At 38.6% G+C, this 8,605-nt stretch overlaps 1 long non-coding RNA gene across 2 annotated transcripts; it reads left to right on the top strand.

Annotated features, from left to right (window-relative positions):
- Window positions 1-424: 424 nt before the first annotated feature.
- On the top strand, window positions 425-8,303 carry LOC145579020 (uncharacterized). 2 transcript variants are annotated; one of them, XR_014098974.1, is made up of 4 exons: window positions 425-2,055; window positions 7,284-7,431; window positions 7,514-7,745; window positions 7,828-8,303. It is a non-coding gene; the product is annotated as an uncharacterized LOC145579020 (long non-coding RNA). The 2 variants fall into 2 exon arrangements; XR_014098973.1 differs by having other exon boundaries at window positions 7,284-7,745.
- The last annotated feature ends 302 nt before the right edge of the window (window positions 8,304-8,605 follow it).

Below are 8,605 nucleotides of genomic sequence, written 5' to 3'. Positions count from 1 at the left end.
TTCTCGCTAACTCCTGATCCATGACTTTGGATTTCCATAAAATAAACTACACTCTAATAATGTTCTCTTATAAAGGCTCATCCCTCGATGTTATTTAAGTTTTCTTTCCGACACCCTTTCCCATATTTCCTTATATATTAATCATTAAACTAATGAATCAGCAATCATAAAATCACCAATGATGCAATTAAAAAAAAATGAAGGAAATATTTTAGGAAAAATGGAAATTAAAAATCCAACCTTTACTCGGTCTTCTCTTAAAAATCCAACCTTCAGTTAATCTCACAAAAATCTAACATTTATACCCCACATTCATCTAAAGATCCATTATTTATTGATGACCGATCTTTGTAAGTTATATGCCACGTGTCAATTATTAATAGGTCAATTATCTTTTTAATTATTAAAAAAAATAATTAAAAGAAAAAATTACAAAAAAAAAAAACCAAAAATAATTTAGAAAACCTAGCCCCACCCTCCTTCCCTAACCACCCCATCCCCACCGGCCACCGGAACTCAATAAGGTAACAACCCTCACCACCTTAACCAGTCCGCTATCACACCACCATTCCACTAACCAGCAATAACACCACCACGTCCACCAGTCAGACACCTTTTTCCCTTTCCCCTTTGCTGCCGGTGCACGGCACAGCTTCCCCGTCCACGCTTAGTCATCCCCCAATCGTCGGCGACCCTAAACCGACCCCCAGCCCCTACCCCGTCACGACGCTTTCTCCACCTCGACCACCGCTTGAAACTAGCATCCCCCACCCGCCTGAAAACTGTAACCTATCTCCAACCCCTTTTGCTGAAATCCATAACCCATCCCATCCCCTCGCTTGAAACGACTACTCCTCCCGCCAACAAAATGCCCATTGACATCCAGTTCGCACCACCGCCCAATCTCCGTTTCCATCCTCCAACAAACCGCCCATCGACTCCAGGCTTATGGTTTTGAACCTAGGTAGGAGTGGGAGAAGGGTTTTGGTTCTGGGTTTGGGTAGCGTGGGGTAAGTTGTGGCAGAGGTGGTGGTGGCGACGGAGGTGCGTGCTGCATGCTCTGTTTCAGTTTTTGAGGAGAGAGGAGAGAGAAAGAGGAGGATTGAGAAGGGAAAGTGAGAGAATTAAAAAAAAAAAAATTAACTTGTTTAACAGGTTAAAGGTCAAATGGATTTGTTGGAGAAGGTGGGGTATAAAGGTTGGATTTTTATGAGATTAATGGAATTGAATTTTTATGAGAAGATCGCACAAATGTTGGATTTTTAGTTTTCATTTTTCCAATATTTTACATGACAACATATGTTTTTTTATATATTGAAAAAAGTATATTCAAAGTAAAAAAATTTACTAAATTAACAATTTTTTTTCCCATTAAAAATCAAAGTTTTGCATTTGTTAAAAAATAAAAAAAGGAAACTGAGTTAACTGAAACCGCCTTATTTCAAAAAAAAAAAAAACAAAAAAACAAATAGAGTTAACTGAAACCGTCTCTCCTCTTCCAATTTTCCTCCTCTTTGCCCCCATTTCTCCCTTTCTAACGGTAAATAAAATACAAATTATATTACAACAGCTGGTTAACAAGAATCCAGTTGCTCATTTCAGTTTAATCTTTGTTCTAATTTTTAAATTGTTATCTCCTTCAGAAAGAAAAAAAAAATCATGGAAGAAATTCAAGATGATTTGGAGCAACACTACAAAGGTTTCTTTATACCATTAATGGCGGAACTTAAGATCAAAAAGGCATTGGACTGGAACCCAATTTCGAATTGGGATAAATCGTGCGTTGTACTACAACCTCTTTCTCTATCTCAATTGTGTTTGAAAACTCTGACATACTTTGCAGATGAAGCAATTGATAGTTTTGACGAAGTTCCCGATTTGACGCGTCGATTAATCTCTGAAGAATTTTACTATTTGAAGAAGATGACACCAAGAATTTTCAAACTTCTCTGTACTGCTGCAGATTTGAAAGAAATTTGGTTGAAGGATTGTTCAGGGAATACTGAAGAAGAACTAATTGATGGAATTCAGTCAATTAGAACAACGCATTTAGAGGTGAGACAGATTTACATTTTCATTGTTCTTTTGGTTTTTCTATTCTGGGTTTAAATTTATTTTCTTTTATTAAATTTATTTTCAAGGTCTTGAAGTTAGACGGTTGTGAGTCATCTTTTACTGATAACGTAGTACGAAGTCTCTGCAATATTTCATTTGAGAATCTTACAACACTCTCAATCAGAAAGGCTAGTTTATCTGATATGGGATTGAGGAATATAATCACTAATTTAAAAAACATAACATCGTCAAATGTTGGGGGGTGCTACATATAAGATTGGGAAAAGTTATATTATTCTCAACGAGGCAAACGTATTTATAATACAAGCTACAAGCAGCTAGACTAGACTAGGTACAAGATAAGGATAAATAACAAATAGAGTATAAAGCTAACAAACTAAAGTATATGCAAAACTATCTTTACGTATAACAACTATAACAATAAGATAAGGTTAGACTCTGTCAACTCTTATCTCCAACATGCCCCCGCAAGACGGACGGTCTTTCAGAGAGTCCGATCTTGGCTTGTATACCATCTAGTTTTGGTCTGGAGAGTGGTTTGGTAAGAAAGTCAGCAAGCTGATCACCCGTAGGAACATGCGTGACCCGTAACGAACCACTTTGTACTTGCTCTCTAATGAAGTAAAATGCAATGGCAAGATGCTTCATCTTTGAATGGAACACCGGATTTGCACTCAAATGAGTTGCATTAAGGTTGTCATAATAAATGACTGGAACTTGAGACAAATGAACACCTAATTCTGTTAATAAGTTCTTGATCCACATTACCTCTGATATTGTTGCTGCAACCGCCCTATATTCGGCATCGGTAGAGGATGTTGCTAGTGACTTTTGCTTCTTTGAGCTCCATGTGATGGGGGTACGACCTAAGAACACAACATGACCCATTGTGGAAGTGTAATCATCTTTGTTGCCTGCCCAATCGGCATCGGAAAAATCATGAAGTATAGGAGGTGACTCACGATAGATTGTAAAGCCTTTGTCTAGTGTACCACACAAGTAGCGCATGAGCCGTTTAAGAGCAAACCAATGATCTGTGGTTGGACAATGCATGAATTGAGACAACTTGTTCATGGCAAAGGCAACATCGGGCTGAGTCAAGGTAAGATATTGTAAACCACCAACGGCTGCTCGATAACCCTTAGGAACTTCAAGAGGGGTTCTCGAAGATGCAGTTAATGTGTGTGTAACTACCATCGGTGTAGGACATGGTTTCGTGTCTTGCATGCCGAGTCGCTCAAGGAGGTCCAGTATATACTTCCTTTGGCTAAGAAAAAGACCTGAGGGTGTTGACATTACTTCAACACCTAAAAAATAAGATAGTTCACCAAGGTCTTTTAGTGAAAAATTGTTAGCCAGACTCTTGATAAATAAATCAAGATTAGATGCATTAGGCCCAGTGACAATTATGTCATCTACATACACAATGAGATAAATGGGATGTGGCATAGTATGCAAGATAAATAGTGACGTATCTGAAACTGCTCTTTTGAAACCTAAGCCAAGCAAGAAGGTTGTGAGTTCAGTGTACCATGCCCAAGGGGCTTGCTTGAGACCATAAATGGCCTTCTTCAACTTGCACACCTGGGGGGGGAAAGTTTGTGTCCACAAAGCCGGGAGGTTGTGACATATATACATCTTCATAGAGCGTACCATTCAAGAATGCATTATTAATATCAAGTTGCCGAAGATTCCAACCTTTGGTAACTGCTAGGCTAAGGAGTGTGCGAATTGTAGCTGGTTTAACTACCGGATTAAAGGTTTCTTTATAGTCGATGCCCGGCCTTTGTTGAAACCCCTTTGCCACCAAGCGTGCCTTATACCTTTCTATTTGTCCCTCCTTAGTGTATTTGATGCGAAAAACCCATTTGGATTTAACTAGATTTTGAGTTTGTTCCGGTGTAATCAATCTCAAGTGCCCAATTTTCGAAGTGAATCAAGTTCCTCCTCCATCACTTTCCTCCAAAGTGGATCTTTTAAAGCTTGAGCCACTGTTTTTGGTTCTTTGGGTCGAGATTGAACCGAGGTGTTATTTGCGTACTTGGGATTAGGCTTTCTTATATTATTTTTGGACCTTGTAATGATCCCTGATGGTGGATGTTGGTTGACATTGGGTTGTGGGACTAATAATTGGTTGGATTGGGTAGTGGCAGGGGGTTGGGTAGTATTAGGTTGCAAAATGTTAGTGTTTGATGATGATTGCTTTGAGGGGGTTGGTTGGCAGGGGATACGAGGAGTAGAAGGTGGGCTAGGATTGTCATGATGGTGGGCTTGCTGGCAGGTTTGTGGAGTAGTGGGCTGAATAATGGGTAAGGTTATTGAACACCAAGTATCAGGTGATGGTGGTGGAGAAGGTGAGGGGAGATTTGCTAGTCGAGTATACGGGAATTCAATTTCAACAAACCGAACATGACGAGATGTGTAGACCCTATTGGTAGATGGGTCTAAGCAATGATAAGCACTCTGAGTTTTTGAATACCCAATAAACACACATGGTTTTGATTTCGGGTCAAGTTTATGAGAGGAGTAAGGTTTGAGCCATGGGTAACATAAACAACCGAAACTTCAAAGTTTGAGGTAATTTGGTGGAGTGCCAAATAGGCAGTGAAATGGAGATTTACCATTTAGAGTAGGAGTAGGAAGGCGGTTAATTAGATACGATGCAGTTGTGAAGGCATACGACCAAAATTCTAAGGGAAGTTGAGCATGAGATAATAAGGAAAGATCAGTTTCAACTATGTGACGATGACGTCGTTCGGCAAAGCCATTATGCTCGGGGGTGTGAGGAGGTGAAGTTAAGTGAGAGACTCCATCAATGGTGAGATAGGAGGCGAGAGCTTCATACTCTCCTCCATTATCAGGGTATAAAATTTTTATGTTTTGCTCAAAATATTTCTCAACTAAGGCCTTGAACCTAATGAACACAACTTTTGTATCAGATTTCTTTTTTGAGAGGATAAAACCAAATATACTTTGTAAAATGGTCAACAAAGATAGCATAATACTTGAACCCATCTAAAGAATAAACTAGACATGTCCATAAATCTGTGTAAACCAGATGAAGAGGAGCATTTGAAATTAAAGTAGATTGGCTAAATGGGAGCTTATGGCTCTTATTACATTGACAAGCGTCACAATTGAAATCAAATGAACTAGAGACATTAAGTTTGAATTGAGAAACTAAATTCTTAAAAATAGCTAAAGATGGGTGTCTAAGTCTATAATGCCAATCAATCGCCGGAGCTTTGACTGTAGATAAAGCTAGGATAGATGAAGAGGCTGGTAACTCATATACTCCCTGCCTATTTGGTCCCTTCAAAAGATGTGCTCCCATGAGACGATCCTTCACAACAAAAGAATCAGAAGAAAATTCTATCAGAAGATTATTTTCTGAGAATAATTTGGATATAGATATGATATTTCTAGTCATATATATTTGGAGCGCATAGGACATTAGAAAGATTTAAAGATTTAGAAGTAGTAGGAAGTGATAAGGAACCTATATGAGAGATAGAGACACCCATACCATTTCCTATGACAATTTCCTCTGAGCCATCATAAGGGTGATGTAAAGCAAGATTTTCCATGTCATTAGTAACATGGTGAGAAGCACCTGTGTCAAGCAACCAAGAGGAAGGGGAGTTGCCTTGAGTTGTCGTGGCCATATGAGCCTGAGGTGATTGTTGGGTTGAGGACGATGGTGGGAGAGTGGGACGAGCTTGAGGGAAATGTTCCTGGAAAGCAGAGCAACGGTAAAGAGAGTGGCCTAAAGTATGACACCATTGGCATTTGCTTTGGTAAGCTTGTCCCTTAGAATTAGTCTGTTTCTTATGGTAGTTACCAGAAGGTTTTGGGTTGGTGGTGGGACGATAGTTAGTGTCAGATTGGCGAGAGGTAGGAGGATGTTGATTTCGGGTGGCTGTAGCATGTGCAGTGATGGGTAAGGGTGTAGTAGCTAAATTGGGTTGAGTACGCAAACTTACCTCTCGGATTAGCAGCTTTTCATGAAGTTCATCAAATGTAATCAACGTATCACGAGCATTAACCGCATCAATCACAGCTTGATAATTAGCATCTTGCAGACCTTCAAGAACTCGTTCAATGAGATCCTCCGGCTTGACTGGATCCCCAAGGATGGCTAGTTGATCGGCACACACCCGAATTGCATTCATGTATTCAGACACCGATTGAGTACCTTTGTTGATGAGGCCGAAAGTTGGCTTTGACTAGCTTGGCATGACCACGAGATTGACGAGCAAAGGTGTGGGCTAAAATATCCCACGCTTCTTTGGTCGTGGAAGCACGAGAGACAAGTGGTACAATGGTAGATTCTAGTGTACCAATAAAAGCTCCGAACAAGAGCTTATCTTGGCGCTCCCATGTGGTATGGGCTGGGTTGTTTTTGATAGCAGCAGATGCATCAATGATGGTAGGATAAGGTTTAGGATGAGACCCATCAAGGAATTTGAACAAGCCATAGCCAATAAGTGTGGCCTCAAGCTGGAGTTTCCATGATAAGTAGTTACTGGTATTTAGTTTGAGGATATTTGAAAGGGAAACGATGATGAGAGGGAAGCTTGGCTCAACATCATTAGGAATAGTGTTGTTTGCCATATGGAGAAGAGTAAAAAAGAAGAGGAAAAAAAATTAGATTGAGATCGAAACCTGCTATGATACCATATAAGATTGGGAAAAGTTATATTATTCTCAATGAGGCAAACGTATTTATAATACAAGCTACAAGCATCTAGACTAGACTAGGTACAAGATAAGGATAAATAACAAATAGAGTACAAAGCTAACAAACTAAAGTATTTGCAAAACTATCTTTACGTATAAAAACTATAACAATAAGATAAGGTTAGACTCTGTCAACTCTTATCTCCAATACTACATAAGTGCGTTGATTATGAATCACATTTGCTCTGTATTGGGCAAAAATTTGCGCAAGTTGTATCTTGATGGATGTAAATTCGAGGATATTCAAGTCCTGGCTTCTTTAGAAAAATTTTCGTGTTTAGATTTCCTATTTACATTACCTTTCGGATACAATTCTGGAATCTTTCTTGGCTATCAATGGAAGGAGTTGAGTCGACTAATGCTTAATGACTGCAGGTGAAATCTGTTTTATCTTTAGTAATTAATTTTAATTTTTATAGATAGATCGTAGTATGTATTAACTTTTGTATGTATGTTAAACTGTCCAGTCTTATTACATACATTGGTGTCAAGAAGATAGTTGAATTCTGTGCTCATTTATTGGAGCTTCATGTAGCAATGACACCCTTTACTACGAGGAGTTATCTGTAGACTAGATCTGGGCAAGTTAGACTTCAGTGATCAACAAAGTGTCAGGTTAGGTTGCGAATATATAGTTTTGACGTTGGAATTTATATGTGTTGACATTTGACAGTCTTGTGTTGTTGCGTGAAAACAGTGATGTAGCAATCGCAGCATTCATCGAAGCCTCAGGAGCATCGTTAGTATATCTCAGTCTTAAACACACAACCACAATTAGCTATCATACAACTAATGCAATTGCCTTAAAATGTCAGAATTTAAGAACTCTGGATGTATCGTTCTGTCGTAGCCTTACTGACAATGAGCTTGGGAACATAGCAGATAGATGTATGTTGCTTGAGGAGATTCATATTATCAACTGTAATAAGGTAAATAGAGTGTTGAATACTGATTTTGATGCATTTGTTACACACACATTTAAACTAACTAGTATTGTTGAATATTACTCAGGTTACCCACAAGTTCAGAAACAGACACTCGAATTCTCGCCTTCATATCATTCATAATGGAGCAACTAACATTTCAACTCATACACCATCTGCTCTAAGGTTTTCACCGAGTAACTTGGCCACTACTTTGAGCGAGGACAATTGAGGATGATGGAGAAAGGATATTTCTAGTAGTGATACGTCTGATAGTTATAATACTTAGTAGAAAATGGCTCACTTTTAGCCTTGTTAAGATTTTTGGCAAGGTAGATTTTTGGCAAGTATTTCTGACTTGATTAATGCTTAGGAGCATTACAGCATGCAAATCTTTTTGTTTTAATAACACTCTTTATGGTTTAGACATTTACAATCTTCTTATATAGATTTCGATCGCTAATTACTGCTAATTTATCTGTACTACTACTATCAATCTATGTGCATACATGTAGAATTTGTTAAAACAATTTGTTGTGCAAAAAAATTTGTTAATATGGCAAAGTAGGTTAGCCAAATTTATGGTGACATATCATTATGGTTTTGGACCTTGATATTCCTCAGGATCCATTGCTGCAAAGAATCATTACGAAACCCCGAAGCATTGGCTGGACCCCCCACTTGACGCCAAACTTCTCTTGCGGCCTTGCAATCACGAAGTAAATGGAGGGTATTTTCTTCAATTTTTGGACATAACTTACAGCAGGGGTCCTCTGTTAGAGATCTTTTGAAGCGAATTGCGTTGCACATTGTAGGAATTATGACTAATAGCAATTAACAATAGAACAAACTTATCTGATTTAATG

The sequence above is a fragment of the Chenopodium album genome, chromosome 14 (assembly GCF_948465745.1).
Source record: "Chenopodium album chromosome 14, dcCheAlbu1.1, whole genome shotgun sequence".
Classification (NCBI taxonomy): Eukaryota; Viridiplantae; Streptophyta; class Magnoliopsida; order Caryophyllales; family Amaranthaceae; genus Chenopodium; species Chenopodium album.
This window is presented reverse-complemented; position numbering and strand designations above follow the sequence as displayed.